This window comes from Balaenoptera musculus, chromosome 10 (genome assembly GCF_009873245.2).
Source record: "Balaenoptera musculus isolate JJ_BM4_2016_0621 chromosome 10, mBalMus1.pri.v3, whole genome shotgun sequence".
Classification (NCBI taxonomy): Eukaryota; Metazoa; Chordata; class Mammalia; order Artiodactyla; family Balaenopteridae; genus Balaenoptera; species Balaenoptera musculus.
Window position 1 is genome coordinate 63118927 of NC_045794.1, and position 26948 is coordinate 63145874.

Genomic DNA, 26948 nt, shown 5'->3' on the forward strand with positions numbered 1-26948 from the left:
TATTGGTATTTTTTGTTGTTCACCACATTACCCGCTAGTTGTTGGATAAATGAATAAATGAGCCCCCTCTCATCTTTAGTCCGTGTTTGAATGATTAGCCCTCCCTTCCAGTTGCTCAATCAAGGTAGCTGGGCACTGTCTTTGACCATTGTTAAGCCTCAGTCACTACCCATAATTGGTTGCTATGTTTGCCTCTCCGCTGTCACTCAAATCTGTTTTTCTCCATTCCCCACACTAGCGCGTTAGCTCAGGTACTTACTCTCTTTGTGCAGTAGCCTTCTGATCTGTTTCCCTGCCTTGAGTTTCACCTTCTGATTCACAAAAGTTATAGTGCCGTGATTCTCAACTGGAGGAAATTTTGCTCCTCGCCCCCAGGTAAAATTTGACAGTGTCTGGATAGTGCAACCCTTTCCATGACTGCCCTCTACCAAAAGGGTAAAACACAAAGTTCATAGCATAACATATGGAGTGTAATTATGATTTTCTTCCTCCTTGCTACTGCAGCTACCTCTCTCATTTTTCTTCCAAATGTGCGTGAAATTCTAGCCATTCAAACAAAGCAGTTTGAATGTTCTCAAGAGCTTTCTGTTATTTGCTGTATTTCACTTGTTAAAGTTCCCTGGCAAGCTTCTGAGATGTGCTCTTAGACTATCCTAGATACAGTCATTCAGTAATCACTGAGTGGCCCATTGTCTCGCAGTATGGGCGCTGTGTTAGGCATGTAGGGCACAGCAGAGAGAAAAATAAATGTGGTCCCTCCCTTGGAGCTTCCTCTCTTCATCTGTTGTAGTTAGCTTTCAGCTGTATAGCACTTAAAGCTATTACTTCGTCATTAGTAGACCACTAAATACAGTTTAATTATAACCTCAAATAAAATGAGCTTAAGGTTATTCTCAGTTCATATCAAATTCACATTTACTTGTTTGTCTAAGAAATGTGTGTTTGTTTTAAACAGTTGGTTTCTTCAAATCAGGTTCCAGACAAGATCCATACCTTTTATCTGGTTGTGTTCTTTAATCTCTTGGGTTCTTTGGTTCTAAGAGCTAACTTCTTTCATCTCCTGCTCCCTCCCTCCCTCCCTCCCTCCTTCCCTCCCTCCCTCCTACCCATCTTCTTACCTCTGTCCTTCCCTTCTCCTTACCTCCCCCCTTCCCTTCCTCCCTCCGTTTCTCACCATCCCTCCATCTTTCCTTTTCCATTCATCCCTTCTTCATTTCCCCCATCCCTCTCTTCATCCCATCTTCCCTCTCTCCCATTTGTTCATTTTGTAGAAGCAATCAGTTAGTTGTCCTGTAGAAAGTCCCACGTTGTGGAGTTTAGATTTTTCTCACTGCTCCTTTGTCCAGATATTTAACTCATTCCCCTATTCTACATGTTCCCCGTAGACTGGAAGTTAGATTGAAAGACTTATTTAGATTTACATATATTTTTTCAAAGAATAATTCGTAAGTGGTGCTGTGTATTTCACATTTCATCACATCAGTGGTAAACAATGTCTGGTTGTTTCACTTTTAGTGATACTTAGGTTGGGTTCAGATGGTGACAGGTGGCAGCCTGAACTTTGCCATCAACTTTGCTCCTAATGGTTTTACCATTGACGGCTATTGATTGCACAAATCAGTTATTTTATTAGATACTGAAAAATGGTGGCAGTCTAATTCTTCCCTTCTGTTTGCATTTATTAGGTAGGATTTCCCTACATAAACCTGTCTCATATTTACTGTGAGATACATTTTAAACAGGAATAGTATCATAAGTTTTATATTTTTCTCTTTATTCATTAATTTTTGGAAAAATAAGGTGGTACCTTAACATTCTCTGGTGGTATCCAATTAATTTTGTTTTTCTCTTTATCCCTTCTCTTCCTTTTTGCTCCTGTTATTAGGAGCGAATGGCCCTTTTATCTGTTACCTCTTTTAAATAGGTTAATCTTCAATATTTAATACACACCTTTGTCCACAGCAATGAATGTTTGTAGTTTTTTCTAATAATTGAAGAAATAATCTTTTAGAATTTGGGGAAAATTCTGTTAGAGAATGAAATGAAATAGGTGTTGTTACTTAAGACAGTAGATCTTACTGTTCCTGATCTCTTGCCTCCCTCTAATAAACACTTGTTGAGGACCTACTATGTGTCAGACACCAGACTAGACATGATTTTTGTTGCAGATTTACTTTTGGTCATGATATCGATGAATTATTTAGAATCAGATACCAGTGGATTGTGCAATTTACTAGATAATCTGGAGGTGTCTCAGAAACCTCACCCTTTGTAGGCAGCCTGGAGAGGATTATGGGTCACAGTGGAACCTCTCTGACATGTGTATAATTCCCTTGTATGAGCAAGTGTTAGAGGGTCTCAGAAGTGACATTTTCTAAGTGAACTAACTGGTTGCAAAGGACTTCAACCAGGTTACAACAGGAGCATGAGTTTAAAGTAGTTATTCCAATATTTTAATTTGCAGTTGATTTCCTAGACTTTCTTGATCAGCTCTTTCCATCTCCATTTTCCCCAGTTGCTTCACATTTAACAAATGGTGTTTATGCCAGCCTGCTTGTCTTCCCAGAGGTATGGTGTAGTTTAATCAAGGTTATATAAAATGCATAAGTTATAATTGTTTTCAATATCCTATTCCTGTATATGTCTTGAAGCCTTATAATTTTACCTGGCTGATGCACACAGATTTCCTGTGCTATCAGGGGACAGTTATAGAGCTGATTTCAGCTATAATTACCTTTCATTATTGGAAATTGGAACACAAGGAATAATGTTTTTTTCTTTTCTTTTTTTTTTTTTTTTTTGCTTGTCATATGTCAGTTTTAAAAATTGTAACGAATACAGTAGTTCCATGAACTGGCAGTCGATAGAATCACTGAATGGTGCTGGTCCTTGTCTTACACCAGCAGCATTTTCTAATGTATCCACTCACTTTCTCTCGATTAAAATGGACTATATCTTTGGATTATCTGCTTTAAAATACATTTAAGACTTATAAAATAATTTGAATAAAAATAGCTTCCATTTACTGATACTATGTGCTGGGTCGTAGGATATTGCACTGTTTGTTTTAATGTGACTTATATTATTTGATTTTTAAGGCAACCTAATGGGTTTTCAGAAGAAAATTGAGTCTTATATAGGTTGAGTCATTTTCCCAGTGTACCATATATAGTTGGAAGTAAAGTTGGGATAAGCTGAAGCCTGCCTGACTCCAAAGTTTATGCTCTTAACTATAAGCTACTGTCATCTCTAAAAAAAGACAAATTCCCTTTCCATAGAGAGTTGTTAAGTCATCTTTTCCAATCATAATAAATGCCTGTTTACATAAATGAATATATATTTGTAAGTATGAATATATTATGTGGCTTTTAATAACCTAGAAACTCATTACTTAGTATCAGAGCAGAATGGCATGCAAGAGGCAAAGTTTATAGTCCAAAATAATTAAAAATATATCCTATTCTTTACTTGCTCTGACCTTCAACAGACATAAAAATAAGCTAAATATGTAGCTCACTATCAGCATGTATTAAAATGTCCTTTTCTAACTCACAGCTCTTTTCTTTTCAGATTAATTCTCCAAATTCCTTTTTCACAATCTGTCTTTTAAAAATACGTCCCTTTCTACCTTTTTCAGTTCTTTCAATTTAGGAAAGAATTACTCTTGTTTAAGAGGTAAGGGAAAATCAAATTTGTGATTTCAGCAGTGGCTTTCAAACTTTCTTGAACATATAAAACGAGTGAAAAGTATCAGAAAATAATGCAGTGGACTCTAACATTTCTATTTTATTCCATTCCATTTTGGTCCACTTCACCCTTCCCCACCCCTCTATGCTCCTCCGTCCTCTATTTAAAATTTTCAGTTACGACCCATCCAATCGATTTTATGATTCATTAATGGGTCCTGGGCAGCAATAAGAAACTGAATCACACAATTATCTTTGACTGGAGAAAGAGAGAAGTCTATGAACATGGCTAAATTAATAATTTTGCTCCTGTCACCCATATAAATGCATGTCACATTAATTGCTTTGCTACGAATTACTTTAGTGGGAATTTATATTTTGAAAAGTCATATTAAAGTCATTATTAATGGAAGAAAGAAGGATAATGATTAGGTCAGAGGGGAATGAAATAAAACACTTTGAAAATAATAGAATTAAGATGGATTATGGATTTAGTATATTTCATATCATTTAAAACTTGTTTTGTGGAGTTGTTTGGCAACATAGGAGTTTTCTTGGAAAGGAGATCAGAAGACAACAAACAATTTTAATAGGGAGTAACATGACCAAGAGAAGTGATGAGTTTTGAAAATACATGTTTTAAGACAGACAATGACAAGTGTTGGTGAGAATGTGGAGAAATTGGAAACCTCATTTATTACTGAAGGGACTTTAAAATAGTGCAGCCACTTTGGAAAACAGTTGGGCGGTTCTTCGAAACGTTCAACATAGAGTTACCATTGATGAAGCAATTCAGTTCTACCTCGAAGTATATATTTGAGAGCAATGAAAATATATATCCACACAAAAACTTGTATACAAATGAATATTCATGGCAGCTCTATTCATAATAGCCCCAAATTGGAAATAACCCTAATGTCCATCAGCTGATAAATGGATAAACAAAATGTGGTATACTCACTCAATGGAATATTATTTGGCCATAAAAAGAAAGGACGTGCTGATATATGCTACAACATGGATGAATCTTGAAAGCATTATGTTAACTGAAGCCAGTCATAAAGGACCACATGTTTGATTTCATTAATATGACATGTCCAGAATAGGCAAATTTACAGAGCTGTAAAGTAGATTAACAGTTGCCTGGGTTGAGGGTGGGATGGGGAATGAGGAGTGGCTGCTAATGTGTATGGGGGTTTTGTTTTGGATGATGAAATGTTCTAAAATTAGCTTGTGGTGATGGTTGTACAACTCTGGTAATATAATAAAACCCACTGAATTGTACACTTTAAGTGGGTGAATTTTAGACTGCATAAGTTATATCTCAGTAAGGCTGTTTAAAAAAGGAAATACATATTTAAGGATCATGTGGAAGTATTAAATAAATGCTGTCATTCGATGAACCAAGTGACAGTCTTTGTGTTTTGGATCTAGTTTACATGTTTACTTTTCATATTAGGGTCATAGCCCAAGGTGCCTTCACATTCTAAAGAGCACAACTAGCATAGCAGTTTGGTTCAAGTTTGTGTAAAATCTGTGTCCATAAGAATATAGCCAATTAATATAAAAATGATATTTTCAGAAATATCAGAAAGACATCTAAAACTAAGTCCAATAAAATGGCAAAAATAGTTTCAGAACAGAAGGAAAGAAACTATAAACAGAATGGCTTTTACAATGTAGGCAGTAGATTTCATGTTGCTAATTTTAATTCAAGATTTTTATAACTACACTTCAAAATTAACCTTTTATTCTGTTCTCATGCTTTAACTGGGGACATGAGTGCTTCTGTTGCAGCAGTTTAATTACAATTTGAGGTAATCCAGAAATAGATACCGGGTTTTAATTTAATTTCTTTTTTTAAAGTAAGTTTATTTTTAAATAAACTTTGCATTTTGGGGGTTATTTTATATTTGTAGAAAAATTGTGACGATAGTAGTGAGTTTTCTTACTCCTCTTACTCATTTCCCCTAAGGTTAGCCATGGTATATTTGTCAAAACTAGGAAACCAGTGTTAGTGCATTAATATATTTTTTGTTTTTTTGACTGCGTTGGGTCCTCGTTGCAGCGCGCGGGCTTTCTCCAGTTGCGGCGAGCGGGGGCTACTCTTCGTTGCGGTGCGCGGGCTTCTCATTGCGGTGGCTTCTCTTGTTGCGGAGCACGGGCTCTAGGCGAGCAGGCTTCAGTAGTTGTGGCTCGCGGGCTCAGTAGTTGTGGCTCGTGGGCTCTAGAGCCACAGGCTCAGTAGTTGTGATGCACGGCGGCCTGTGGGATCATCCCGGACCAGGGCTTGAACCTGTGTACCCTGCATTGGCAGGCAGATTCTTAACCACTGAGCCACCAGGGAAACACCCACTGCATTAATATTTACTAAGTTCTGGAATTTATTTGGATTTCACAAATTTTTCCACTAATGTCCCTTTTTCTGTTCAGTGATCCAGTCCAAGTTATCACATTACATTTAACCATCATGACTTAGTGTCCTCTGACCTGTGACAGTATTTTAACCTTTTCTTTTGTATGACCTTGACGTTTATTCAGGGTTACTGGTGGGTGATTTATAAAGTATTCCTCAATTTAGTTTCGACTAATATTAGACTTGAGTTGTGAGGCTTGGTGAAGAATACCACAGTAGCCAAGTTCCTTTCTTCTCACCTCCTATCAGGAGGTACATCATATCAACATCACTTATTCCTGGTGATAGTAACTTTGATCACTTGGCTAAGGTAGTGTTTGCCAGACTGCTTGACTGGAAAGTTCTTGTTTGCCCCATCTGGATCCTATTCTTTGGAAGCAAGAGCATAATTTTGTATTATAAAAAGAGAGCTACATTTTGATTTTTCTCTTTTATTTAGACCCAAATACACCTTTTAAATCTGTGCAGTAGGAAGGTTCTTTTTTAACTTTCATTAAAACATTCAAATGATACATTATTATGATTTGTAAGTGCAGTTTAATTTTCATAACGGACCAAAGATTCCACTGTAAGTTAGGTAACTTTTAACTGGTGACAGTGAAGATGTTACTATAAGATGAAAATTCTCATACCAAAGGGAACATATATTTAGGGCAATCCAATAGAAAATCTCTTTCATGAGTGTTGTTTCATATAAACAATAAAGGGAAAATACTGTAAGTGGCATTTTGTGTTGTATCTGGGAAGATATGTGGCTGTACTTTTCATGTTTGTCTTTCCATTTATGGAGTTCTATTTATTCTTGGAAATAAGAGTATTTTAGTTTTCTTTACTCCATCATGCACTTTATAAATTCTACATCTAGAATTATATTTTTCCCCCGAAGACCTTTGCTTTAAGATTATCTACAAGACTTCTCCTGTTCAAGGCTAATTTCTCTTGGTCCAGTTACCTCCTTTCCTCTCTGAGAATTGATTCCTTCAATTAGTTCCTCTTTTTGTTTAATTTTCAACCTCTCCTTTAATACAGGCTTCTTCACTAAGGCTAGAAACAAGCTGTCTGGCTCAGCTTTAAAACGAACACGTGTGCAGGGCCCCCCTTATGTGTGTGTGCACGTCCACACACCCATGCATGCATATCCTCTCACTTTCAGGCAAACACAGACAAGTAGCTTGAGGCTTAAGGACTCAGTCTATCTGTGTCTCTGAGTCTTTCATTCTTCTCCTAAATCTCTTAAAAGAAGAGATTACATTTACTTCTTTTATATCCGCATTTGCCAAATTGAAACCAATTTCCTTCTGACTTCTACTGGTAGCTCTCTATCAGTAGAAGAGATTGCCCTTGAAATTGTTTTGTCCTTGTTACCCATTATCTCTAATTTTCAAGTCAAATGGACTTTATCCCACTGGAGTTTGATAGTCACTGACACGTAGTGTTCATTTAATAAATATCAGTTGATTGAATGTTGCAGGAACTTTGAATATTCAATGAAATTTTGACATAGATAAAAATACCTTTCACAGTATCCTGCTTTTTAAATTTTCTTCATTTATTATAACTGATGACTTTTCCCCTTCCATTAATGTGTGGTACATATCCATGAGTCTGAATGGAACAGGAATGTCTGCTATAGTGAGACAGTGTAATAGCCTTGGCACTGTTCATATGGATGACTGCTGTGTATTTTTAGTTAGTTCTCCATTGACAATTTTAGTAACTGGTTTGGGGCCTGTTTGGTCAGTCCATGACCTTCTTTTCTCCAACCACCCTACCCTTTGGGTCCCCAAAGGGAAATCTGTACTTGTTCTGGACAACAGAAAATTGGAACAAGAGGAGTATACCTCTCCCAGAATAGGTTACTTGTTCTTTTTCCTGAGAGAGACCACCTGGTCATCTGAACTAAATAAATATTTAAAAATGAAGACGTAGTCCTGTTCTCTCTGGTCACAGAAGGAGGAAGAGTATTCAGCCATAGTGGAGAAGGGTTTTTACCCTTACCTTGAGAAATATTTTCCCAGGCTCAAATAAAGACCCATAAGAGGAGGCTTCTACATCTTATATAAAGCCAAGATGCTGTTTTGTTTTTCTTTAAATTATTAACACCTTTTTAATTATTATTAATTATTTAATTTATTTATTTTTGGCTGTGTTGGGTCTTCGTTTCCGTGCGAGGGCTTCCTCTAGCTGCGGCAAGCGGGGGCCACTCTTCATCGCGGTGCGCGGGCCTCTCACTATCGTGGCCTCTCTTGCGGAGCACAGGCTCCAGACACGCAGGCTCAGTAGTTGTGGCTCACGGGCCCAGCTGCTCCACGGCATGTGGGATCCTCCCAGACCAGGGATCAAACCCGTGTCCCCTGCATTAGCAGGCAGATTCTCAACCACTGTACCACCAGGGAAGCCCCAAGGTGCTTTTCACAATGGAATTTTATCTATGCTTGTGGGGTCCCAGTGGGTCTGCTCAGTGGTTTTATCTCCCTTTCTTCTCTCATAAATATACTCTCATTTAAACTTCCTTTATTTCAAGACACACTGTAGAGAGTAATGGGATAGATGTTCCTAGTGGAGAGAGAGGCCTAGCTCTCATCTCAATATTGTCAGCATTTTGCTGGGCCAGAATAATGCTAATAAATACTAATAACAGTGACAGTATCAGTAACCATTTATTGGGTACCTACTGTGTGCTTGCAAAAGCCATCCAGGCATTTTGCAAATATTCTGAAGTCAGGGACCATGGCTCTCTTATTCACTGCTGCATCGCCACCTTTGGCAGAGCCAATGGGACATAGAAGGCAGTTCATAAATGTTTACATGCACACCTCCAGACATTGTGGGTTTGGTTCCAGCCCAGTGCAATAAAGGGAATCACATGAATTTTTTGGTTTCCTAGTGCACATGAAAGTTTATATTTACACTATAGTCTATCAAGTGTGCAATACCATTATGTCTAAAAAAATGTGCATACCTTAATTTAGAAGTACCTTATTGTTAAAAAATCCTAACCATCTCTGAGCCTTCAGCAAGGTGTAATCTTTCTGCTGGTGGCGGGTCTTGCCTAAGTGTTGATGCTGCTGACCGATCAGCGTGGTTGAAGGCTGGGATGGCTGTGGTAATGTCTTAAAAGAAGACCACAGTGAGGTTTGCTGCATCGATTGACTCTTCTGTTCACGAATGATTTCTCTGTAGCATCAATGCTGTTTGATAGCATTTAACCCACAGTAGAACTTCTTTCAAAATTGGAGTCTATTCTATCAAACCCTGCCATTGTTACAACAACTAGGTTTATGTATTTTTTTTTTTTTTTGAAGGTAAAGCTATTTTTAAATTTATTTATTTATTTATTTATGGCTGTGTTGGGTCTTCGTTTCTGTGTGAGGGCTTTCTCTAGTTGTGGCAAGCGGGGGCCACTCTTCATCGCGGTGCGCGGGCCTCTCACTATCGCGGCCTCTCTTGTTGCGGAGCACAGGCTCCAGACGCGCAGGCTCAGTAATTTTGGCTCACGGGCCCAGTTGCTCCGCGGCATGTGGGATCTTCCCAGACCAGGGCTCGAACCCGTGTCCCCTGCATTGGCAGGCAGATTCTCAACCACTGCGCCACCAGGGAAGCCCTATGTATTTTTTTAAATCCTTTGTCATCATTTCAACAGTCTTCATAGCATCTTCACTCAGGGTAGGTTTCATCTCAAGAGAACACTTTCTTTGCTCATCCATAAGAAGTAGCTCCGTATCCTTTCAAGTTTTATTATGAGATTGCAGCAATTCAGTCCCATCTTCAGGTTCCACTTCTAATTCTAGTTTTCTTGTTATTTTCACCACATCGGCAGTTATTTCCTCTTCTGAAGTCTTGAACCCCTCTTTGAATTGACTTCTTTCAAACTTCTGTTAATGTTGATATTCTGACCTCTTCCCATGAATCACAGATGTTCTTAACGGCAGCTAGAGTAATGAATCCTTCCCAGAGGTTTTCAATTGACTTTGCCCACATCCTTCAGAGGAATCACTATCTATGACAACTGTAGCCTTAGAAAATGTGTTTCTTTTTTTTTTTTTTTTTTTAAACATCTTTATTGAAGTATAATTGCCTTACAATAGTGTGTTAGCTTCTGCTTTATAACAAAGTGAATAAGTTATACATATACAATATGTTCCCATTTCTCTTCCCTCTTGCATCTCCCTCCCTCCCACCCTCCCCATCCCACCCCTCTAGGTGGTCACAAAGCACCGAGCTGATCTCCCTGTGCTATGCGGCTGCTTCCCACTAGCTATCTATTTTACATTTGGTAGTGTATATATGTCCATGACACTCTCTTACCCTGTCACATCTCACCCCACCCCCTCCCCATATCCTCAAGTCCATTCTCTAGTAGGTCTGTGTCTTTATTCCCATCTTGCCACTAGGTTCTTCATGGCCTTTTTTTTTTTTTTTTCCTTAGATTCCGTATATATGTGTTAGCATACTGTATTTGTTTTTCTCTTTCTGACTTACTTCACTCTGTATGACAGACTCTAACTCCATCCACCTCATTACAAATACCTCCATTTCATTTCTTTTTATGGCTGAGTAATATTCCATTGTATATATGTGCCACATCTTCTTTATCCATTCATCTGTCGATGGGCATTTAGGTTGCTTCCAGGTCCTGGCTATTGTAAATAGAGCTGCAATGAACATTGTGGTACATGACACTTTTTGACCTATGGTTTTCTCAGGGTATATGCCCAGTAGTGGGATTGCTGGGTCGTATGGTAGTTCTATTTGTAGTTTTTTAAGGAACCTCCATACTGTTCTCCATAGTGGCTGTATCAATTTACATTCCCACCAACAGTGCAAGAGTGTTCCCTTTTCTCCACACCCTCTCCAGCATTTATTGTTTCTAGATTTTTTGATGATGGCCATTCTGACCGGTGTGAGATGATATCTCATTGTAGTTTTGATTTGCATTTCTCTAATGATTAATGATGTTGAGCATTCTTTCATGTGTCTGTAGGCCATCTGTATATCTTCTTTGGAGAAATGTCTATTTAGGTCTTCTGCCCATTTTTGGATTGGGTTGTTCGTTTTTTTGTTATTGAGCTGCATGAGCTGCTTGTAAATCTTGGAGATTAATCCTTTGTCAGTTGCTTCATTTGCAAATATTTTCTCCCATTCTGATGGTTGTCTTTTGGTCTTGTTTATGGTTTCCTTTGCTGTGCAAAAGCTTTTAAGTTTCATTAGGTCCCATTTGTTTATTTGTGTTCTTATTTCCATTTCTCTGGGAGCTGGGTCAAAAAGAATCTTGCTGTGATGTATGTCATAGAGTGTTCTGCCTATGTTTTCCTCTAAGAGTTTGATAGTGTCTGGCCTTACACTTAGGTCTTTAATCCATTTGGAGTTTATTTTTGTGCATGGTGTCAGGGAGTGTTCTAATTTCATACTTTTACATGTACCTGTCCAATTTTCCCAGCACCACTTATTGAAGAGGCTGTCTTTTCTCCACTGTATATGCTTGCCTCCTTTATCAAAGATAAGGTGACCATATGTGTGTGGGTTTATCTCTGGGCTTTCTATCCTGTTCCATTGATCTATATTTCTGTTTTTGTGCCAGTACCAAACTGTCTTGATTACTGAAGCTTTGTAGTATAGTCTGAAGTCAGGGAGCCTGATTCCCCCAGCTCCATTTTTCGTTCTCAAGATTGCTTTGGCTATTCGGGGTCTTTTGTGTTTCCATACAAATTGTGAAATTTTTTGTTCTAGTTCTGTGAAAAATGCCAGTGGTAGTTTGATAGGGATTGCATTGAATCTGTAGATTGCTTTGGGTAGTAGAGTCATTTTCACAATGTTGATTCTTCCAATCCAGGAACATGGTATATCTCTCCATCTATTTGTATCATCTTTAATTTCTTTCATCAGTGTCTTATAATTTTCTGCATACAGGTCTTTTGTCTCCTTAGGTAGGTTTATTCCTAGATATCTTATTCTTTTTGTTGCAATGGTAAACGGGAGTGTTTTCTTAATTTCACTTTCAGATTTTTCGTCATTAGTGTATAGAAATGCAAGCGATTTCTGTGCATTAATTTTGTATCCTGCTACTTTACCAAATTCATTGATTAGCTCTAGGAGTTTTCTGGTAGCATCTTTAGGATTCTCTATGTATAGTATCATGTCATCTGCAAATAGTGACAGCTTTACTTCTTCTTTTCCGATTTGGATTCCTTTTATTTCTTTGTCTTCTCTGATTGCTGTGGCTAACACTTCCAAAACTATGTTGAATAATAGTGGTGAGAGTGGGCAACCTTGTCTTGTTCCTGATCTTAGTGGAAATGGTTTCAGTTTTTCACCATTGAGGACAATGTTGGCTGTGGGTTTGTCATATATGGCCTTTATTATGTTGAGGAAAGTTCCCTCTATGCCTACTTTCTGCAGGGCTTTTATCATAAATGGGTGTTGAATTTTGTCAAAAGCTTTCTCTGCATCTATTGAGATGATCATATGGTTTTTCTCCTTCAATTTGTTAATATGGTATATCACATTGATTGATTTGCGTATATTGAAGAATCCTTGCATTCCTGGGATAAACCCCACTTGATCATGGTGTATGATCCTTTTAATGTGCTGTTGGATTCTGTTTGCGAGTATTTTGTTGAGGATTTTTGCATCTATGTTCATCAGTGATATTGGCCTGTAGTTTTCTTTCTTTGTGACATCTTTGTCTGGTTTTGGTATCAGGGTGATGGTGGCCTCGTAGAATGAGTTTGGGAGTGTTCCTCCCTCTGCAATATTTTGGAAGAGTTTGAGAAGGATAGGTGTTAGCTCTTCTCTAAATGTTTGATAGAATTCACCTGTGAAGCCATCTGGTCCTGGGCTTTTGTTTGTTGGAAGGTTTTTAATCACAGTTTCAATTTCAGTGCTTGTGATTGGTCTGTTCATATTTTCTATTTCTTCCTGGTTCAGTCTCGGCAGTTTGTGCATTTCTAAGAATCTGTCCATTTCTTCCAGGTTGTCCATTTTATTGGCATAGAGTTGCTTGTAGTAATCTCTCATGATCTTTTGTATTTCTGCAGTGTCAGTGGTTATTTCTCCTTTTTCATTTCTAATTCTATTGATCTGAGTCTTCTCCCTTTTTCTCTTGATGAGTCTGGCTAATGGTTTATCAATTTTGTTTATCTTCTCAAAGAACCAGCTTTTAGTTTCATTGATTTTTGCTATTGTTTCCTTCATTTCTTTTTCATTTATTTCTGACCTGATCTTTTTAATTTCTTTCCTTCTGCTGGCTTTGTGGTTTTTTTGTTCTTCTTTCTCTAATTGCTTTAGGTGCAAGGTTAGGTTGTTTATTCGAGATGTTTCCTGTTTCTTGAGGTAAGCTTGTATTGCTATAAACTTCCCTCTTAGCACTGCTTTTGCTGCATCCCATAGGTTTTGGGTCGTCGTATCTCCATTGTCATTTATTTCTAGGTATTTTTTGATTTCCCCTTTGATTTCTTCAGTAATCACTTCATTATTAAGTAATGTATTGTGTAGCCTCCATGTGTTTGTATTTTTTACAGATCTTTTCCTGTAATTGATATCTAGTCTCATAGCGTTGTGGTCGGAAAAGATACTTGATACGATTTCAATTTTCTTAAATTTACCAAGGCTTGATTTGTGACCCAAGATATGATCTATCTTGGAGAATGTTCCATGAGCACTTGAGAAAAATGTGTATTCTGTTGTTTTTGGGTGGAATGTCCTATAAATATCAATTAAGTCCATCTTGTTTAATGTATCATTTAAAGCTTGTGTTTCCTTATTTATTTTCATTTTGGATGATCTGTCCATTGGTGAAAGTGGGGTGTTAAAGTCCCCTACTATGATTGTGTTGCTGTCGATTTCCCCTTTTATGGCTGTTAGTACTTGCCTTATGTATTGAGGTGCTCCTATGTTGGGTGCATAAATATTTACAATTGTTATACCTTCCTCTTGGATCGATCCCTTGATCATTATATAGTGTCCTTCTTTGTCTCTTGTAATAGTCTTTATTTTAAAGTCTATTTTGTCTGATATGAGAATTGCTACTCCAGCTTTCTTTTGATTTCCATTTGCATGGAATATCTTTTTCCATCCCCTCACTTTCAGTCTGTATGTGTCTCTAGGTCTGAAGTGGGTCTCTTGTAGACAGCATATATATGGGTCTTGTTTTTGTATCCATTCAGCCAGCCTGTGTCTTTTGGTGGGAGCATTTAATCCATTTACATTCAAGGTAATTATCGATATGTATGTTCCTATTCCCATTTTCTTAAATGTTTTGGGTTTGTTATTGTAGGTGTTTTCCTTCTCTTGTGTTTCTTGCCTAGAGAAGTTCCTTTAGCATTTGTTGTAAAGCTGGTTTGGTAGTGCTGAACTCTCTCAGCTTTTGCTTGTCTGTAAAGGTTTTAATTTCTCCATCACATTTGAATGAGATCCTTGCTGGGTAGAGTAATCTTGGTTGTAGGTTCTTCTCCTTCATCACTTTAAGTATATCCTGCCACTCCCTTCTGGCTTGCAGAGTTTCTGCTGAAAGATCAGATGTTAACCTTATGGGGATTCCCTTGTGTGTTATTTGTTTTTTTTCCCTTGCTGCCTTTAATATGTTTTCCTTATATTTAATTTTTGACAGTTTGATTAATATGTGTCTTGGCGTGTTTCTCCTTGGGTTTATCCTGTATGGGACTCTCTGTGCTTCCAGGACTTGATTAACTATTTCCTTTCCCATATTAGGGAAGTTTTCAACTATAATCTCTTCAAATATTTTCTCAGTCCCTTTCTTTTTCTCTTCTTCTTCTGGGACCCCTATAATTCGAATGTTGGTGCGTTTAATGTTGTCCCAGAGGTCTCTGAGACTGTCCTCAGTTCTTTTCATTCTTTTTTCTTTATCCTGCTCTGCAGTAGTTATTTCCACCATTTTATCTTCCAGGTCACTTATCCTTTCTTCTGCCTCAGTTATTCTGCTATTGATCCCATCTAGAGTATTTTTAATTTCATTTATTGTGTTTTTCATCATTGCTTGATTCCTCTTTAGTTCTTCTACGTCCTTGTTAAATGTTTCTTGCATTTTGTCTATTCTATTTCCAAGATTTTGGATCATCCTTACTATCATTATTCTGAATTCTTTTTCAGGTAGACTAACTATTTCCTCTTCATTTGTTAAGTCTAGTGTGTTTTGACCCTGCTCCTTCATCTGCTGTGTGTTTCTCTGTCATCTCATTTTGCTTATCTTACTGTGTTTGGGGTCTCCTTATCACAGGTTGCAGGTTTGTAGTTCCCGTTGTTTTTGGTATCTGTTCCCAGTGGCTAAGGTTGGTTCAGTGGGTTGTGTAGGCTTCCTGGTGGAGGGAACTAGTGCCTGAGTTCTGGTGGATGAGGCTGGATCTTGTCTTTCTGGTGGGCACGTCCACGTCTGGTGGTGTATTTTGGGGTGTCTGTGGCCTTATTATGATTTTAGGCAGCCTCTCTGCTAATGGATGGGGCTGTGTTCCTGTCTTGCTAGTTGTTTGGCATAGGGTGTTCAGCACTGTAGCTTGCTGGTCATTGAGTGATGCTGGGTCTTGATATTGAGATGGAGATCTCTGAGAGATTTTTGCCGTTTGGTATTACGTGGAGCTGGGAGGTCTCTTGTGGACCAGTGTCCTGAAGTTGGCTCTCCCACCTCCGAGGTACGGCCCTGATGTCTGGCTGAAGCACCAAGAGCCTTTCGTCCACACGGCTCAGAGTAAAAGGGAGAAAAAATAGAAAGAAAGAAAGAAAGGAAGGAAGGAAGGAAGGAAGGAAGGAAAGGAAGGAAGGAAGGAAGGAAGGAAGAAAGAAAGAAAGAAAGAAAGGAAAGAAAGAAAGAAGCTATAATATAGTGAAGTAAAATAAAGCTATTATAAAGCAAAGCTATACAGACAAAATCTCCCCCAGAAGCATATGCATATACACTCACAAAAAAAAAAAAAAGGAAAAGGGGAAAAATTAATATATCCTGCTCCCAAAGTCCACCTCCTGAATTTGGGATGATTCGTTGTCTATTCAGGTATTCAACAGATGCAGGCACATCAAGTTGTTTGTGGAGTTTTAATCCGCTTCTTCTGAGGCTGCTGGGAGAGATTTCCCCTCCTCTTCTCTGTTCGCACAGCTCCTGGGGATCAGCTTTGGATTTGGACCCGCCTCTGCGTGTAGGTCGCCTGAGGGCGTCTGTTCCACGCCCAGACAGGACGGGGTTAAAGGAGCAGCTGCTTCGGGGACTCTGGCTCACCCAGGCCGCGGGGAGGGAGGGGTGCAGAGGAGGCGGGGCGAGCCTGCGGCGTCAGAGGTGTCGTGATGTTGCAGCAGCCTGAGGCACGCAGTGCGTTCTCCCGGGGATGTTGTCCCGGGATCACGGGACGGGACGCTGGCAGTGGCGGGCTGCACGGGCTCCCGGGAGGGGCGGCGCGGAGAGTGACCTGTGCTCGCACACAGGCTTTCTGGAGGCGGCAGCAGCAGCCCCAGCGTCTCACGCCCGTCTCTGGGGTCTGCACTGACCGCCGCGGCTCGCGCCAGTCTCTGGAGTTCGTTTCGGCGGCGCTCTGAATCCCCTCTCCCTGCCCGCCGCGAAACAAAGAGGCAAGAAAAAGTCTCTTGCCTCTTCGGCAGCTGCGGACTTTTTCCCGGTCTCCCTCCCAGCCAGCTGTGGTGCGCCAACCCCTTCAGGCTGTGTTCACGCTGCCAACCCCAGTCCTCTCCCTGCGATCCAACCGAAGCCCGAGCCTCCGCTCCCAGCCCAGCCCGCCCCGGCGGGGGAGCAGACAAGCCTCTTGGGTTGGTGAGCGCTGCTCGGCGCCGAGCCTCTGTGCGGGAGTCTCTCCGTTTTTCCCTCTGCGCCCCTGTTGCTATGGGATCCGCGCTGTTAGCCGCGGCTCGCGCCCGTCTCTGAAGTTCGTTTAGGCGGCGCTCTGAATCCCCTCTCCTCGCGCACCAGGAAACAGGGAAGAAAAAGTCTCTTGCCTCTTCGGCAGCTGCAGACTTTTTCCCCAGACTCCCTCCCGGCTAGCTGTGGTGCACTAACCCCTTCAGGCTGTGTTCACGCCACCAACCGCAGTCCTCTCCCTGCGACCGAAGCCCGAGCCTCAGCTCCCAGCCCCGCCCGCCCCGGCGGCTGAGCAGACAAGCCTCTCGGGCTGGTGAGTGCTGGTCAGCGCCGAGCCTCCGTGCAGGAAGTGCGGGAATCTCTCCGCTTTGCCCTCCGCAACCCTGTGGCTGCGCTCTCCTCCGTGGCTCCGAAGCTTCCCCCCTCTGCCACCCACAGTCTCTGCCCGCGAAGGGGCTCCTAGTGCGTGGAAATCTTTCCTCCTTCACAGCTCCCTCCCACTGGTGCAGGTGCCGTCCCTATTCTTTTGTCTCTGTTATTTCTTTTTTCTTTTGCCCTACCCAAGTACCGGGGGAGTTTCTTGCCTTTTGGGAGGTCTGACGTCTTCTGCCAGCGTTCAGTGGGTGTTCTGTAGGAGCAGTTCCACGTGTAGATGAATTTCTACTGTATCTGTGGGAAGGAAGGTGATCTCCGCGTCTTACTCTTCCGCCATCTTCTCTACCCCTCGAAAATGTGTTTCTTAAATAATGACTGGAAAGTCGTAATGACTCCTTGATCCATGGGCTGCAGAATGGATATTGTGTTAGCAGGCATGAAAACAACATGAGTCTTGTACATCTCCATCAGAGCATGTTGTCAACAGATGTGCTATCATCCAGGCTTTGTTGTTCCGTTTACAGAGCACAGGCAGAGTAGATTGAGCATAATTCTTAAGGACCCTAGGATTTTGGGAATGGTACAGTGAGCATTGGCTTCAACTTTAAGTCATCAGTTGCATTAGCCCCTCACAGAAGAGTCAGCTTGTCCTTAGATGCTTTGAAGCCAGGCATTGACTTTTCCTCTCTAGCTATGAAAATCCTAGATGGCATTTTCTAGGATAGACAGAAGGCTGTTTTGTCTACATTGAAAATTTACATCTCTAATGCATGCCTTTTGACTCTGCTGATTCTAAAACACTGGTTATGACTCTGTGTTATATTGTTAATTTATACAGTAGCACACTCTTTATAGACTACTGGCTTCTGGGATTTGAGGCAGTTTGAAGAAGAGCATACTGCTCTTCTTCTATAACCTTTTTTTAAAAACAGTAAAATATTTTGAGGTCATTGAATTAAAATGTTTTGAAGATCATTGAATGCATCTTATTTTGTATTAAATCATTGGCACTTTGTGCTTTTCTTCACATATAAAACAAACACTTGAGGAAAAAAACATTCTCCAAAATTTTGTTTTATATCACTTTTATGTGTATTCTACATAACAACTTTCTAAAAATGAAATATAGCTATGCCTTTATGTGCATAGTTAAAGACCTCATTGATAGTGTTTTGGTATGGTTAAAAGTACGTTCTGAAGGTGGACTTTGAGGAATCTTATCCAACTTCATCATTTACTAGCTGTGCAATTTTAAAGCAACATATAAACCTTTCTGTGCCTTAGGTTTTCCAGCTTTAACTGGGGATTATAATAGTACCTACTTGCTAGCTTTGTTCTAAGGATTAGATGAGATCCTTCTGATAATATGCTTACTTAGAACAATATCTGACATAGTAAACATAATTTCTATTATAATTTTTGTCTTTGCAGTTGTATAATCTCTATTTAATTTTGATTAGTAATTAAATTTCTAGTAATCAGTGTTTGAATTAGTCTACATGATTCTTGATCAAGCAGGTTTCCATTTACTGTATTTACTTTGGGCTCCTATTTTAGCAGTTTGTGAAGAATATGCTTTGAGAGAATCCAAAGATAATGTACAGTGGGAATCAAATATAAATACATAATTACATATAATATGTAAACATTTTGTATTATTATTTTGGAAATGTTAGACTATTTCAACCTAGTTCATCTGTTTGGAAGACTGTTAGGTTAAAGTGCTTTACTACTTTGGAAAATCTTGTTAAAACTTTATGCTGCACTATTTTCTTATGTTCCTTATTAATCTAAGCCTTATTCTCAAAAGATGGGCACTTCACAATTATAAAATCACTGAAGCAGAACGACTAATCTTTTATTTTGGTAATTTATGTTATGCCCCTTCTTTAGAGGAATATTAGGAAAGTTTTATGTTTGAAACTTTATGGAGCCTATTTTTATTTTATTTTAATAAGGCATGGAATGCAAAACTCTAAGATAGCGTAATACCTTGATTTTGTGACATGTTGTCAGGAAATGACGTATTCCAGATGAATACATGTTTTTCAGGTGATTTCCCCCCTATGATGTAGTACTCTCTTCCTTGTCTTTTGAAGCAGTACACAGTGAAAATAATATAAATTTTCTTCACAATACAAGGTCATCATTAGGCATTTTTATTATTATGCTGACCACTGACACTGTCCTCAGGATATATTAAAATATGTAGCCCTGCTTGACCATGTACTAAATGGATCCAGACAGCTGTCTTTTTGTGAATTCTCATGTCTACTGTTATTTCTCACCACTGGCAATGTGCCTACTTCTAGAAAGCCAATCCTCTTTATTTGCTGATTCTGACTGCAAGCTATGCTTGCTGGGATTGTGTCTAAAATAACACTAGAGCTTGCGTGAAGACTTGATGTTTTCTCCTCAAGTGCGGTTCATGGAAGAAGGGAGATGTTAGTGTATGTAGATGGGCTACTGGCTGCCTTAGGAACTGTTTTGATTTCTGGAACAGTATTCTAATATACAATCAAATGACCTATATATTTAATATTTTTAATATCTGCCTAAGTTAAGAAAGTGAACACAAATGCTAACGTTACATAGATATTATTTGGTAGACTTACTAGATCTGTGATAAAGAGGAATACAATTCTGAGTTCATGAATTAGACATCTCAAATATAATGATGGTTAAAATAGAAACAGAATATAATGTAGGTGGTGGAGGAGTCTCATACCTGGAGATACTTCACAGCATCACTGGAGAGTGACCATCACCCATTTTTAGGAAACCCTTTGCTAGTGGACGTTTTATGGCCACTTGAAAACTCTTTGGCATTGCCTCTGTTCTCTGCTTCAGATATGAACATTGATGGATTGATTCATTGAATAATTATTTGTGAGTTTACCTCCTAGATTAAAGGTACTGTGGGAGGTATGGTGGAGGTGAGTGAAATACATATGGCCCTTACCCCCTGAAAGATGGGAGTAAAATAATCACAAATAAATACATATTTTTCAATTGTCCTGTCTTATGAAAGAAAAGTATTGAGTGCTAATGAGTTTAAATATTAGCAAGAAGAGGTAATTAAATTGGAATTCCGAGACAAGTTGATGCACAAGTTGAGGTCTGAAGGATGAAGAGAAACTAGAAAAGAGAATCGTTTTAACAGAGTAAACAGCATGGAAAAATTCTTAGAAATGGGAAAGATCTTGGCACATTGTGAAAACTAAAAGAAGGCCAAGGTAACTGGAATGCAGTGAACAAGGAAGCATGGGTTAGGAGAGAAAGAAGGAGAAATATATAAGTGCCAGGTCAAGAAGAACCTTGTAAGGATTTTGAATATTTTTCCAAGTGTAACAACGTTGAAAAGCTTTAAGTAGGGGATGGCATAAGTAGGGTTGAATTAAAAAATACTTTCTGCTATTCATTGATTCATGAAAGTTGGTGAAGGAGTGAGAGTGGAAGTGTACAGACTGGCTAAGAGGCTACTGAAGAATACAAGGGTGGTCAAAGTGATGGGCAGAGTCAGGATATACAGATGCAGCCCTCAGTTTCATTATCTGTAAAATGAGGATAGTTGTGTTTGGTACAGGGTTCATATCAGTAAATATTAGCTACTATTATTATTTGTATTATCCAATGGAATTTACACTATTTGGTTAGTTAGTTGAAAAATCTGGTTAAAGAGAAATACTAAAAAATATATACGCAGGTCCTATATTTTATTTTAACTTAAAGAATATAAATACTCATTGCCAATCTTTTGATACAGCTTGGGACCATTCGTTGAATGTGAATCTGTGAATTGGAGTTCTGAACTGATTTTGTTTGGTTTGCTTTTGTGTGAACCATACCCATAGTTACATCTTCCATGATTTCCGGTTTTGGCTCCCTTACCTGAAGCAAGAATTGAAAGATATCTGTAAATGTCTTTATGAAGCAGGGATGAGAATGACAGCACAGAACTTTCTAGCTTCTTTTTTTTTTTTTTCCAGTTTTGTCCATTATGGGATTTAAAAATTCATATAGCAATTTTTCTTGGAGATCTTCCAGAACATTCTACCTTGTTTTTGTAGAGCCAAACTTTTTAAAATTCAAAATTAACCAGTTTATATAGTATATAATTGAAATATATAATTTCAGTAATAAGTGCATATTGGTATCAGCAAGTCTGGAGAAAAATACAATGACTTCTGGCACAGATGCCATTTGATTGGAGGGAGTAAAAATGTAGGGTGATGCCAGAAGTAAACCTTGTATTGGTTGCAAGCATTCAATGTGCCATGGTCGCTAGTCAGTGTCTTTTTATAGAAGAAATGGAAAATATCAGTTAATCTAAGAGTCAGGTAACTGGAGAGTAGTTAAGAGTGTTTCCACTGGGTTTTGGAGGCAGAATTGACAAGACAGGCCTTGGTGTGTGGTGAGGGAAAGGAGAGTCCCAAGAATGTCTCCCTTATTTCTGGTGTAAGCAACCATTTGGAAGAAGGAATTGATCGATGTGGGGGGGGGAGATGGGACATAGCGTCCAAATGTGGTTTTCAGTTTAAGATTCCTGGAAGACATTCAAGTGGCAGTATTATATAGGCCATTGGCAATTCATCTCTAAAGTTTAGAAGGAGGTCTTGGCTGGCTTTCCTTGAGGAAATTTAAGGGAAAGTGTGGTGAGGGCTTGAACCAAGATAGAGTGGCCCATCTGCTAGGCTGGATTATACAGAATGTGGAGTCATGGTGGCTGGAGGCCAAGGGGTGAGAGAGTCTGAATCCTGCCCTGAGTAAGGAGGCAGAGCTATGTAGCTGCAGAAATAGCGCTCATTGTCAGGTACCAGGGCCAAGGTAGAACTCCAAATGCAAAAACAAATCAGAAAATCACAAACGTACAGAATTAGGAGATAATAATGAAGTATGGCAGGAAACATAGTAAGGTAAAAGCTTCAATAGTAAGACTGTGAAAAATGCCAAGGTGTTAGAACACTATTTTTGTGTGGTGCTGACTGAACAGCGTGTGGGACAAACTGAGAGTTCCTGATACACAGTCACCCAGGCATAAACATTAATTTGATTTTCTGGACGTGTCCATGGGTTTTTCATAATACAGCCTTGATACGAGGATACCCTTGGAATCAGTTGTATGCCTTTATGAACACATTAGCCTGTGCTAGGGGTGCTAGGTTAAAGAAAGCAATTTCGAATTCCCCAAAAAAGGACTAAGCTTTTGACCTTGGCCTTATTCACATTATTCTGTGAACAAAATAAACAAACTCTGATCCTACCATTTTATCATCTGCATGTGCAACAGTACAGATGTTTGTCATCACCAGAGCCCTCGATTCATATTGATGTGTGAATCATCCAGTTGTGTTGGAATTCATATTGAAAACACAACATGTTCAGAAACTGGTGGAAATTATAATTAGATCTGAAAGTATTCTGTGAATCACAATGAATATTGTGTTGTTTTGCCCAGCTGAGTTAAGAGGCAAATTGTGATAGGGAAGGAAGTGTTTATTTTTAGTTGATGAGTATAGCTAATCTGGCCTCTCAGTGTAGGGGTGCTGGGCTGTGATATGAGAGAGAATTTGGTTCAGTGGCCACGTGATGGCTTGTTAAGTAATTCCAAACACACCAGCATGAAGATTCTCATTGATTTCCCATTTTCTGAAAGACTAGATTGCTGAATCTGGGTATCTTTTCTTTTTGGAGAGGCAGTTTCTTAAAGGATAGTTTCTTCCTTCTGATGCGAATATTTATGTATTGAATATTAAAACTGAAAATAGCAACCATTGATTCTGGGGAGGGGGGGCTTGATCCCTTTCCCACATAGTGAAAAACATTTCTTAAATGTTTTAATATTTAATGTACAAATATTTGATGCTTATTAAATTTTTTCTTTAAGCATCTATTTTTAAAAACATCTCTGAAGAAATATTCATATATATGAGAAATCCATCAATTTCTCATGTCTATAAGTGTTTTCATTTTATATTTAGAAGGAGCCAAACACTTCATTATGATTTACCATATTCCCCCACCAGCTGTTCTTTTTTGATTCCCTTTCTCAGGCTCTTGTTCAACCATTCAATCCCTTGCCAAAGTCCAAACCTGGTCTTCATCCTTGACTCCTACTTTTCTCTATCTTACTGTTTAACTCGTTCTAGAATCTGTTCAGGATTTTCCATCTCTGTAGCAACTACTTAATTCAGCCCACTATCTCCCTAGATTTCTGTGGTGGCTTTCTGCATTCTCTCTGCCACTACTTTTCAATGTGTTCTCCCCACGTTACTCAAAATCATGTGTAATCATGCTGTCTCCGTGCTTAAAACATTGGTGGTCTTGCCCTTGGGGTAAGAAAAAACTACTTAGAATGTTGTATAAAGTATTTCAGGGCTTGACCTCCTCCCCTTTCTTCAGTTTAGATTCACCTCTTACTTCCTCACATTCTGAGCTCCGGTCACACAGAAAGTTAATGTATGTTCTCAAATGTTGCATGGCTATATGACCCCCGAGCCTTCACACATGATCTTGCTTTGGTTTTGAACATTGTCTTCCTACTTTTCTGTCCTCACTTTAGATGCCACTACACAGAGGAAATCTTCCCTGAGAACCACAGACAAGGAGAGGCGCTCATGCTCACATTCCGGTGCAGTCATTTCATCTTATCATGGTGCTTTTTAGTTCTTTATTGCTGTTGCTTATTTACTTGTCTGTACCTCCCAATAGATTGGAAGGGACAAGACTATATCTGTTGTTCTGGGTATCTATTGGCACATGTTTTAGGTTTGTTATGGTGGTACCCCACTTATAGGAATCAAAATCTGTTCCTATTGCTATTAAAAAAAAAAAACCTCAAAACTTAGTGATATAAAACTGTCATCATTTTGTATGCTTATGGGAATACATGGGTCAGAAATTTAGATAGGGCATAGTCCAAATGTGGAGATGTTTGTCTCTGCTCCATGGTGTCTGAGGCCTTAACTGGAAAGATTAGAAAGTCAGGGGCTATTTTAATGGCTAGAGGATGGAATCCTCTGAAGCCTTCGTACTTCTTTACTTTTGATAAAGCCCAATTGATCTTTTTTTTTTTCTTTTCTATTGTTGCTATTACTTTTGATGTCATACCTAAGAAGTCATTGCCTAACACAAGATCATGGAAATTTACTCCATCAGGTTGAGTGGTAGTTCCCACATACTGAGTCTTTATCCACAATATTTTGGCAAGAAAAAAAAATCTTGTAACTCATCACTTCTTATCTTTAAATTAAAAACACATGCCAAAATTCAGTTCTTTCCCTGTTTTTTGGTGTCTGCCATTAATTAATATCCCCTTGAAAAGTACTTGGAAAGCAGTTTGGCAAACTTAAGTCAAAAGCATCTAAGGAATATACACATGTACAAAGCTGTATGCAAGTTAGTGGAATGGTGTTTCCCAGACAAGGAGACAAGTTATGATGACATTAATGATGCTAGAAACCACCTGCTTAAACAAGCTCATTAAATCAAGCAATTGTGTAATTTGTGTTGACCCAGCTATTAAACAGACTCTCTGAGAAAGCTTATCAGTTTTCATTTATGGAAAAAATCATATTAGAAAACACGATTAAAATCTCTAGTGATAGCTTTGGAATTGACTATATAAGTTAAGGTTCTTTTTTTTCAATCAGTGAATTCTTATGATTAGCTTAAGCAAATAAATGAATTTATTTGAAGTTTATGGTGTAGTTTCCATTATTGAAAGGAGTAACATAAACCAGGCTTCAGATAGACCGGAACCAGGCATATTAATATGGCTTTTGGGAGGAGGAACATTTTAATCATCTTTCTCTGGCAGCTGCGTGGGATGTATGAACTCAGATTGCTTACTCTGTCCTTGCATTACCTTGCTCGAATTTCTAAGAGCTTGTATTTCAGGTTGTTGCCACAACTTATCCTTATATGGATGGAAAAAGGAAAAGACCCATGATAAGACCTTCAGGCACTCCTTGGGGGGTCTGTAGGGGGAGCGCATAGCACCTTGATTTACTGCTCCAGCAAGATATCGTGTAGGGAAGGAAAGTTGTTTCCTAAAATGAAAGCTGGGTACTGTTAGCAAAGCAAAAATCGATCAGGCAGCTCTAAGGCAAGAGCTCTCTTCTACACTGGCTGTTTTAGTAAATTTAAGGGCAGTCTGGCTTTGCATAATGAGTCCTGCTTCTGCTCATAGCTGTTCTTTAAAAGGGTGAACAACCATAGTAGAGCTTATAACGAAATTAATGTTTTAGAACTCTCTTCATAATGTTGTCCCAAAGAGTCAATGTTATATTATGCTTAGCACAATACACCTAGAAAATAAAGTTTTGATTTTAAAACAAATATTGTCTTTGAAATGAAAAAAAAAATTTTAGGGTTGCTACCAGTTTAAACAGAGGATTTGAGAATAGAACCACAAGAAAATCTTGTAAAAATGAACTACAACCTTAAATCTAATGGTAGAACAATTAGAAAATTCCATTACTATCTAAACAGATAAACATTTGCCTTTAAGAAGCTATAGCGTGTTCTACAAGGTTGCCAAGATAATTCACTGGGGAAAGAAGAGTCTTTTCAACAAATAGGGCTAGAATAATTGGATATCCACATGCAGAAGAATGACTTTTGTATATGGTATGAAGTATACCAGAATTAACTCAAAATGGATTACAGACCTAAATGTAAGAGCTACAACTATAAAACTTTTAAAAGAAAATGTAGGAGTAAATTTTCATGATCTTGGATTAGGCAATGGTTTCTTAGATATGACACCAAAAGTATAAGCAACAAAAGGAAAAATAGATTGGACTTCATCAAAATTAAAATTTGTCATACTCCAAAGGACAACGTCAAGAAAGTGAATCAATAACCCATAGAATGGGAGAAAATACTTGAAATTCATTTATCTGATAAGAGACTAGTATCCATGCTATATAAAGCAGTGGTCCCCAACGTTATTGGCACCAGGGACTGGTTTCATTGAACACAATTTTTCTAAAGATGAGGGGGGAGTGGGGAGTGGGGTGGCAGGGGGATGGTTCAGGCGGTAATGCGAGTGATGGGGGGCATGATTCAGGCGCTAATGGGGAGCAATGGGGAGCGCAGATGAAGCTTCGCTTGTTTGCCCACCGCTCACCTCCTGCTGTGCAGCCTGGTTCCTAACAGGCCGCAGACTGGTACCGGGGGCTGGGGACCCCTGATATAAAGAACTTTTACAATCCAATGGTAAGACAACCCAGTTAAAAGTAGGTAAAATACTTGAGTGTATATTTCTCTAAAGAAGATACAGAAATTGTCAGTAAGCACCTGAAAACAGTATTAGTCATTAGAGAAATGCAAATTAGAACAACAGTGAGATGCCATTTCATACCCACTAGGGTGGCTAAAATCAGAAAGACAATAACGAATGTTGTTAGGATGTGGAGACATTAAAATCTTAAACATTGCTGCTGGGATTGTAAAATGGTACAGTCACTTTGGAAAAGAGGTTAGCAGTTCCTCAAAGTGTTTAGAATTGAGTTAAGCAGTTGCACTCCTAGGCATACACCCAAGAGAAATGAAAACCTATGTCACACAAAGACTTGTACACAGAAGTTTGTAGCAGCAGTATTTATAGTAGCCAAAAAGTGAGAACAACCCTAATATCAATCAACTGATG

The 26948-nt window shown here is 38.9% G+C and overlaps 1 protein-coding gene across 4 annotated transcripts in view; it reads left to right on the forward strand.

Moving 5' to 3' along the window:
* NAV3 (neuron navigator 3) overlaps positions 1 to 26948 on the forward strand; it is an 845054-nt gene that overhangs the window by 186842 nt on the left and 631264 nt on the right. The window lies entirely within an intron of this gene.